This window comes from Stegostoma tigrinum, chromosome 15 (assembly GCF_030684315.1).
Source record: "Stegostoma tigrinum isolate sSteTig4 chromosome 15, sSteTig4.hap1, whole genome shotgun sequence".
NCBI classification, from domain to species: domain Eukaryota; kingdom Metazoa; phylum Chordata; class Chondrichthyes; order Orectolobiformes; family Stegostomatidae; genus Stegostoma; species Stegostoma tigrinum.
Window position 1 is genome coordinate 37954161 of NC_081368.1, and position 8560 is coordinate 37962720.

At 42.7% G+C, this 8560-nt stretch overlaps 1 non-coding gene across 1 annotated transcript; it reads right to left on the reverse strand.

Moving 5' to 3' along the window:
* Positions 1–7774: 7774 nt before the first annotated feature.
* trnad-guc (transfer RNA aspartic acid (anticodon GUC)) lies at positions 7775–7846 on the reverse strand. The gene has a single exon. It is a non-coding gene; the product is annotated as a tRNA-Asp (tRNA).
* Positions 7847–8560: the final 714 nt, after the last annotated feature.

The following is an 8560-nucleotide window of genomic DNA, read 5'->3' on the forward strand; positions in this document are numbered from 1 at the left end:
CAGATGTCTGGTTTTTGGAAATTCTCAGACGCTAGACACCTCGGTATTTCTTCCTCCATTAGCTGTAGTCACATTTCAGTAATGTGTTCACCAGATGGTGCTCCTGAGCTTATTCTGGCAAGTACCCACTGGGATGAAAGACTCTGAACTGGTGAGGAATGCAACTGCATTATCATACACAGAGCTGATGCTTGGCAAAGGCTGCGTCTGCATCTGTTGGTCACTTGAGCTTGTGAAAGAGAAGACACAGAATCAGTGAAGGCGCACAAACATTTATACATATTATTATGCATATTTTTTGTTGCTTATAAGAATTGAGAGAGAGTGAAAGAGAAATCTGGTTTTGATGAGTACTGAGTGAGGTTGTGTATTTGGCTCCTAATTTGTTTTTTGTAATATGTAAGGTTCACAATGGCAGGAGAACTCGGCCTCATGGAATGTTCATCTTGCAATATTGGGAAATCAGGGACATGCCCAGTGTTCATGGTGTCCGCACATGCAACAAGTGTGTTCAGCTGTAACTCCTGATTGGCTGCATTGAGTAGCTGGAACTGTGGATTGACTCACGACGTAGCATCTGTGATGCTGACGGTGTCATGGATTACATGTTTAGCAAGCTGGTCACACCAGAAGTAAGGGTACACAGGAGAAAAGCATTGAGTGACCACCAGGAAGACTAGTAAGTGTGGATAGTCAGTGCAGGATTCCACTGTTACCATTCCTCTCCCAAACAGACATACCATATTGGATACTATTGGGAGGATGACCTCTTAGGGGAAAACAGCAGCAGCCAAGTTTATGGCATGACTGTTGGCTGTGATGCAGAGCAGTGGAGGAGAAAGACTGGGAGAGCTTTAGCGACAGTGTTCAACTGTGAGAGGAATTGACAGACAGTTCTGTAACAACAAACAATACTCTCAAATGGTATGTTGCCTTCCTAGTACCATGGTCAGGAATGTCGTGGAGTGGCTGCAGGATATTCTGAAGAGGATGATGAACAACCAGCTGTTGCGGTATATGTCACTACCAAAAGCATGGGTAAAAATAGAAACGAAGTCCTGCAGCAAGAGTTTACAGAGTTAGTTAGGAGATTAAAGAGGAAGGCTACTAAAGTTGTAATCTCTGGATTACTTCCAATACCACACATGACTATGTATAGGAATAGGAAGTTAGGTCAAATGAATGTGTGACCAAAGAGTGGTGTTGGAGACAGGGTTTGGATTTTTGGATCATGGGACATCTTCTGGTGTAGGTGAGACCTGCATAAACTAGATGGTTTGCATCTGAATGGGTCTAGTATCCTTGCTGGGAGATTTCCTCATGCCATTTGGGATGCTTGTAAACTGATTTAGCAGGGGCATGGGGCACAGAGCAGATGTAAAGTCGAGAGAAAGACCCAATCAGTGATAGAAGGAATACCAGGATATCCCAATAGGTATTGAAGACACAGGCTGAATAAGACACATCCTAATTTGTAAAAGCTTCACTTGTAAAGCTAAATTGTATCTATTTGAATGTGAGGAACTTGACACATAAAGCAGATGAATTTAGAGCATTGATCAGCACGTGGGGAAATGAAATTGTCACTATCATTGAGACATGGTTCAAGAAAGGGCAGGATTGGCAGTATGCCATTCCACGGCATAGAAGCCTCAGATTGGAGAGCTGGGCTAGTAAGGAGATGGGCGCATTCTATTATAGATGAAGAAAACCATCACTGCAGTAATGAGGGAGGATGTTATAGGAAGGTCTTCAAATGACGCCATCTGGGTAGACCATAGCAATAAAAAAAGGGACAACGACCTTGCTGTGATTATGCTACACGCCTCCCAAAAGTCAGAGGGACACAGAGGAGCAGATATGTAAGCAAATCACAGAAAGCTGTGAGAGAAACAGGGGTATAGTTGTAGGGGACTTCAATTTTGTGAGCATTAACTCAGATTGTCTTAGCATCAAAGGATTATACAGGATGAAATTTTAAAAGTGCGTCCAGGAGAGATTTTTGTGCCAATATTTAAACATTCCTACTGGAGATGGGGCAGTGTTAGGCCTAATCCTAGGGAATGAAGCCGGTCAAGTGGTTGAAGTTTCTGTGGGCAAGTGTTTTGGGGATAGTGACCACAACTCTCTCAGTTTCAATGTCATTATGGAAAGACGTAAGGATCGTGCGGAAGTTACGTGCCAAAATCAGGAAAAGGCCAATTTCAATGTTATTAGTCAGGATCTAGCAAGCATAGACTGGGAACAGCTACTTACAAGTAAGTCTACATTTGGAAAGTGGGAGCCCTTTACAAGTACAAACAGTGAGAATTCAGGGCTAGCATGTTCCTCTGGTTAAATATATTGACATTGGGTTCTGAAGCTTCAGAAAATCACATTGCTATACCTTTCTATGAGATTATGTATTGTTTAATGCAAAGGAATGTGTCTTGCTTATAGAATTGGTAATGATGCAGTATTAGACATTGTACTATAAAGGGGTATAATTCAAGAGGTATTTACAATTCAAACAAAATATGCTTGCATTTGGATTTGTGACCAGCCTTGTATTTTTGTAACAATGCTAACATTTTAATTTCTGTTTTAATAAATGCAGCATTTAAGTTGGCCAAAATAAAAAGTGAAGAGTAAGGGCAGCAGGCCCAGGGAACCTTGAATGTCAAGTGATATCGACAGTTTGATAAAGAGAAGAAAGGAAATATATGTCAGGTACCACGCATTAAAAATATGGGAGGCCCTTCAAAAGTATAGAGTGTGTAATGGGTTGTTTAAAAAGGAAATTAGTGATCAAGGAAACCCTGAGGCTTTTTATAAGTATATAACAGTAAGAGAATTACATGGGAAAGTTTGGGACCTATTAGAAACCAAAGGGGCAACTTGTGCATAGAGCTAGTGGGCGCGAGTGAGATCTTAAATTAATACAGCTCATCTGTATTCACAGAGGGGAAAGACACTGTAGTTGGGAATGTCAGTTGAGATGGTGAGGTTCTAGCTCACATTAAGATTAATAAGGTTAATATTAGATTGATAAGATTAAAATTAAATGCTTTAGAGGGTATACAGGTGCATAAAGCATCAGGGCCTGATGAGATGAATCCCTGGCTAACATCAGAGAAGATAGCTGGGCCCTGGCAGAGATATTTAATTCTTCATTGGCCACAGGCAAAGTGCCAGATGACTGGAGGACAGTTAATGCAGTTCCTTTGTTCAAGAAGGGCAGCAGGGATAAGTCAGTAATTACAGACCAGTTAGTCAAAATCAGTGGTAGGGAAATTACTTGAAACATTCTGAAAGACAGGATTAATCAATACTTAGAGAGGCAGGGATTCATCAGGAATAGTCATCATGAATTTGTTAGAGGGAGCTCCTATCTGATTAATTTAAGTGAGTTATTTGAAAAGGTGACTAAATATACGATGAGGGTACTGCAGTTGATGTGGCTTACATGGATTTCAGCAAAACCTTTGGCAGGGTGTCATGTAGAAAGCTGGTCTAAAAGGTAAGAGCCCTGGGATCCAAGGCATATTGGCAAACTGGATCCAAAACCAGCTTACAAATAAGAGACAACAGGTGATGGAGGAGCATTCTTTTTGTGACTGAAAGCCTGTGACCAGCAGTGTATCACAGGCTTCATTGCTGGGACCCTTGCTGTTTGTAATACACATTAATGACTTGGATGTGAATGTTGAAGGTATGTTTAGTAAGTTTGCAGATGAAGTGAAAATTGGTGGTGTTTTTGAAACTGACGAAGTTGGTCACAGGTTAGTCTGAAATTGATCAGCTGGTAAACTAGGTGAACAATGGCAGATAATTTTGACGGGTGTGAGGTGCTGCACTTTAGGAGGTCTAAAAGGGTAAGGACAGACAAAATGAACAGTAGGTCCCTGGGGAGTACTGAGAAACAAAAGGATCTTGGTGTACAAGTCCATAGATCCTTGAAAATGTCAGAGAGGTAGACAAGGTAGTGAAGAAGGCATATGGGTTGCTTGTCTTCATTTGCAAGAACATGGAATATTTTATTTCAAAAATATACTTTATTCATAAAAAAATCTTCATATACATACATAATCACCAGAACAGTTCAATTCTGTACAGTCTTTGCATATTGAGAACAAACAAAAATCCAAGACATTTCTTACTTTTACAGGACTATACTTACATTTATTTGACGGACCAGGAGGGTCCAATACCCATTTAACTTTGGCTGAAAGAAGTAAGATTGTGATCTTTCCCCTCTGCACCTTGGCAGTCCCCAAGCTTTAGTACACCCCTCAGCACATAGTCCTGGACCTTGCAATGTGCCAGTCTGCAACACGTTATCAAGTTCAACTCCTTACTCTCAAAGACCCACAAAGTTCAGGCAGGCCAAAGAGTATCTTTTACTAAGTTGATGGTCCTTCAGATGCAGTCAATGTTTGTCTCAAACTGCATCTTAGGGAACAAACCACAGAACACAGAACACAGAGTGCTGCATCACAGGCCAAGCCCCAACAAAAACAATATCTCTCTCCAGGCTTCCTTTGCAAAGGCACATTCCAGAAGGAGATATGTGACAGTCTGTATGCCCCCACAGGTGCTTCAAGGGCAGTGTGCAGTGGCACAGAGAGTCTGGACATACATGAAGGTTCTCACAGGCCCTCCTCACCACCAGCCAAGCGACATCCTGGTGCTTGTTGGAAAGTTCTGGTAATGAGGCATTCTATCAGGGACAGATAGTACATAGTGACATTCGATGTTTACGTATGGAGAGTCTACACACAGCTTGACGAGGATGAGAGTAACATTGCGTACATCCTTCAACCCCTTATCTAGAGCTTTATACATGGTGGCCCTGGGGACATGGTCCATCCTAGACCTCCAGGTGAAGTAGAAGATGGCTCAGGTAACAGCAATGACACAGATTTTGGGAATTGGCCAGACCTCACATCTGATGACCAGGTTTTTATCCCCAATGGAGGAGAAGTGCTCCCAGACACCATTTTGGCAATACGCTCCTCCCAGGTTTTTACACGCACCCCAGTCCCTCTACCTTATTCCCAGCAGCTTCAGGTAACCTGTCCTGACGGTGAAGGGGGTAAAGGACCGGTTAGCCCAGCTCCCAAAGAACATGGCCTCACTATTGCCTCAATTTACCTCCCAAGACCAGTTCAAACTGATCGCAGATGTTCATGAATCTGAACACTGACAATGGACCCAAGCAGAAAATGGTAATGTCATCAATCTACAGGGAGGCTTCGACTTGCAGTCCTCCACTTCCTGGAACAGTCATCCCCCAGGCTCACATCCTTCCTGATGGACTCAGCAAAAGGCTCCATATAACACACAAACAAAGTGAGAGAGTATGGGGACAAAGATGTCTTGATACAAATTTATAAAACATTGGTTAGCCCACAAATTAGACATTGCGTGCAGTTCTGGCCACCATTGTATTGGAAGACATAATGGTAGTGATGGTACATAGGAGATTCACCAGGATGTTACCTGGGATGAAAAGCGTCAGTTGTGAGGACAGACTTCATAGGCTGCGTTTGATTTCCAGCAGAAGAGGCTGAGGCGCAATCTCATTGAGGTATGCAAAATTATGAGATGTATAGGCAGAATAGATTGTGAGAATCTCTCCCGCATGGCAGACATGCCTAAGATCAACAGGCATAGGTTTATGGTGAGGAGCAAGTGGTTTAGAGGAGATCTGAGATTTTCTTTTACCCAGGGGTTGGTAGCTATATACAATGTGCTTCCTGAGAGGCAGTTACTTTCGCAACATTTAAGAAGCATCTGGCTGAGCACTTAAAATGCCAGGGCATGGTAGACTACGATCTAAGGGCCGACAAATGGGATTACTGTAGTTGGCTGCTTGTTGGTCAGCACAGAGATGCTGGGCCAAAGATCTTGTTTCTGTGCTGTATGCCTCTATGAATGTGTGAGACTACCTGCACATCTGAGATGAGCAGACGACAATGTTCCTCACTGGGCTCTCCTCCCGTTCTGATCTCTCTACTGGCACCAGGCCAACTCTGGACCTGTCAGTTCCAATGCCTGCTTCTTAAAATTGAAGAGGCTTCAATAGCAAGCACCTCTGCTCTGCTCTTGATCTCTCGAAATTGTTGTGAGCCAGCTTTTCCCACAATGAGAAAAACAGAAGGTTTGAGCCTAACTCAAATGTGTGTATGAGTACTTGATGAACATAGCCCTGCCGAGTGGTGATCCTTCTCTAATAAATGACTAGGAAGGGCAATGTCCAGGAAGTGTTCAAAAGTCAGCAGAATAAGGTGAGTATGGACCCTTCAGTGTGCATTATGCATGTGATGTTAAGGTTAGAATGCCTGTGTGATAAGGTGGTGCAGTGCCAGAGTTAGATTGAGTGGTGGCCCTTTGAGAATGAGCTTGCAGTGTGAAGGTGGTGGTACCTTCTCTTGCAGACCACAGGAGACCATTTATCCTCATCCTACACTATGTTCTGGTTCTTTGGCAAGGGCCAATGGCACTGATCTGTGAGGTGGTGTTGGCATGGAGACCCAGGGTGGCTGGGAAAAGTTCACTCTGCCATCACTTCCCCTGCTTTCCAGGACAGCCTGGAGCGTAATGCCTAGTGAATCATCGCTAAATGTAGGAGTGACCTTGTGCCTGCTCTGCAACATCTCTGTGAGATGTGAGGGCAAGCAACACTGGCTCCTACATTGCTCCTAATTTACAGGAGTGGTTAGCTAATGTGACTTGAGGAAGATTGTATCAGAGATAATGGGAACTGCAGATGCTGGAGAATCTGAGATAACAAAGTATGGAGCTGGATGAACACAGCAGGCCAAGCAGCATCTTATGTGCTCCTAAGATGCTGTTTGGCTGCTGTGTTCATCCAGCTCCACACTTTGCTCTCTTGAGGAAGGATACCTACTGTCCTGATCTGGTCTGGTCAATGTGTGGTCCAGACCCACAGCAATGTGTTTGCCTCTTAACAGCCCTCTCGACAATTAAGGATGGGAATAAACGCTTGCTTAGGCAGCGATGTCCATACACCATGAAATGTCTTTTTTGTTTAAAAAAAAAGTTATCTGAATGACCTTGAAATAGTGCCCAAATGTTTCAACTCAGAAGGTCATGGTGGGGGAAAGACTTACAACCAGCAAACTGCCTAAGGTCTGTTGTTTAATTCATGCCACAGCGCACTTGCATATGGAAAAGCAAGAAATTGTGCAGGAAAACATGCAGAAGTTACTCCCTTGATGATGCCCAACACCAAATGAAATTTCCAGTGCCTAGAACTTACCACTTCAATCTAATCCCTGGTACTGTTAGTAATTCCCCCAACTAAACTGGATTTCCCTTCAAGTTTCTTATAGTCTGCAAATTTAAACAGTTAATTTCAAAATTCTTTTGATTAATATGCATAATTATCAGAAACCATTCAAATATCAATCTGTCCCCTACACTAGGGCTGGTAGCTCCCACCCGACCTCTTTGTTTCAATCATCCTCTGCAGTTCAACAGCTTTTGTTCAGTCCATGTTCAATATTTTTATAAGCAATAAGTAAAGGTGTTAAAATGAAATGAAAAAAAAAATTTTTAAATATTCTTGGGATTTTTCACTCAAATTGCTCACAGGCACGTACCTAAGTTATTCTCCAATTATTAGAATCTCTAGTACAATCCTGGAGAGTTAATAATACTACCCTCCCACAGTCTGCACAAGTGGCTGAGTGCAAAAAAATCACTCCGCCATCATTACTGTCTGCAAATCTCGAAAAAGTCAAGGGTGCAATTGTTAACGTAAAAACTCCTCCCCGTCGGGGAATTGAACCCCGGTCTCCCGCGTGACAGGCGGGGATACTAACCACTATACTAACGAGGATTGAGCATCAATTGTAAACCTAAATGTTATAAAGGTTTCCGTAACATCCTTAGACCATGAAATAAAATCATAGAATATTAGCGTCTTTCAACATATCATTTCTATGCAGCTCCTTGAAAGTCTTTGTTTGCATTTTGCCAGAGCACCTATTATTTTGCAAAAGGCAGTAGCCAGTGTTGCCAGTAGGGGATGCTAGAGGTCCACTAAGTCTGGGCAGCTTTTGACACATGCTTGGTGCCCGGTTACAGATATTTCACCGAACTTCCTGAGCCCATTATAGAACGACTGCTACCTTTCATTCACTTTCAGTAGGATTTTCAAAAAAAAAGCTACTTGAAAATAAGACCTGATGGTGTAGGGAGTAAAATACTAACATGGAGAGAGAATTAGTCAGCAAACGTGAGAATGAGGTCAGGCATGAATGATTCATTTACAAGGTGGCAAGGTATGTCAAGTGGAGTACCACCAGGGCTAGTGCAGGGCTTCAGCTGTTCACAACGTCTCTCTCTAACAAAGGTGAAGGGACTCGTATTAGTGTTGCAAAATTTGCTGATGACATAAATGTTGTTTTGAAAACAAGTTGTGAAGAGGACAGCAGGAGTCTATACTGGGCTTTAGACAGGGTAAGTGAATGGGTAAAGTTTTGACAGATGGAGCATCCTGTGGATGAATATGAACTTGCCCACTCTGGCAGAAGATTATAGAACTCAAAGG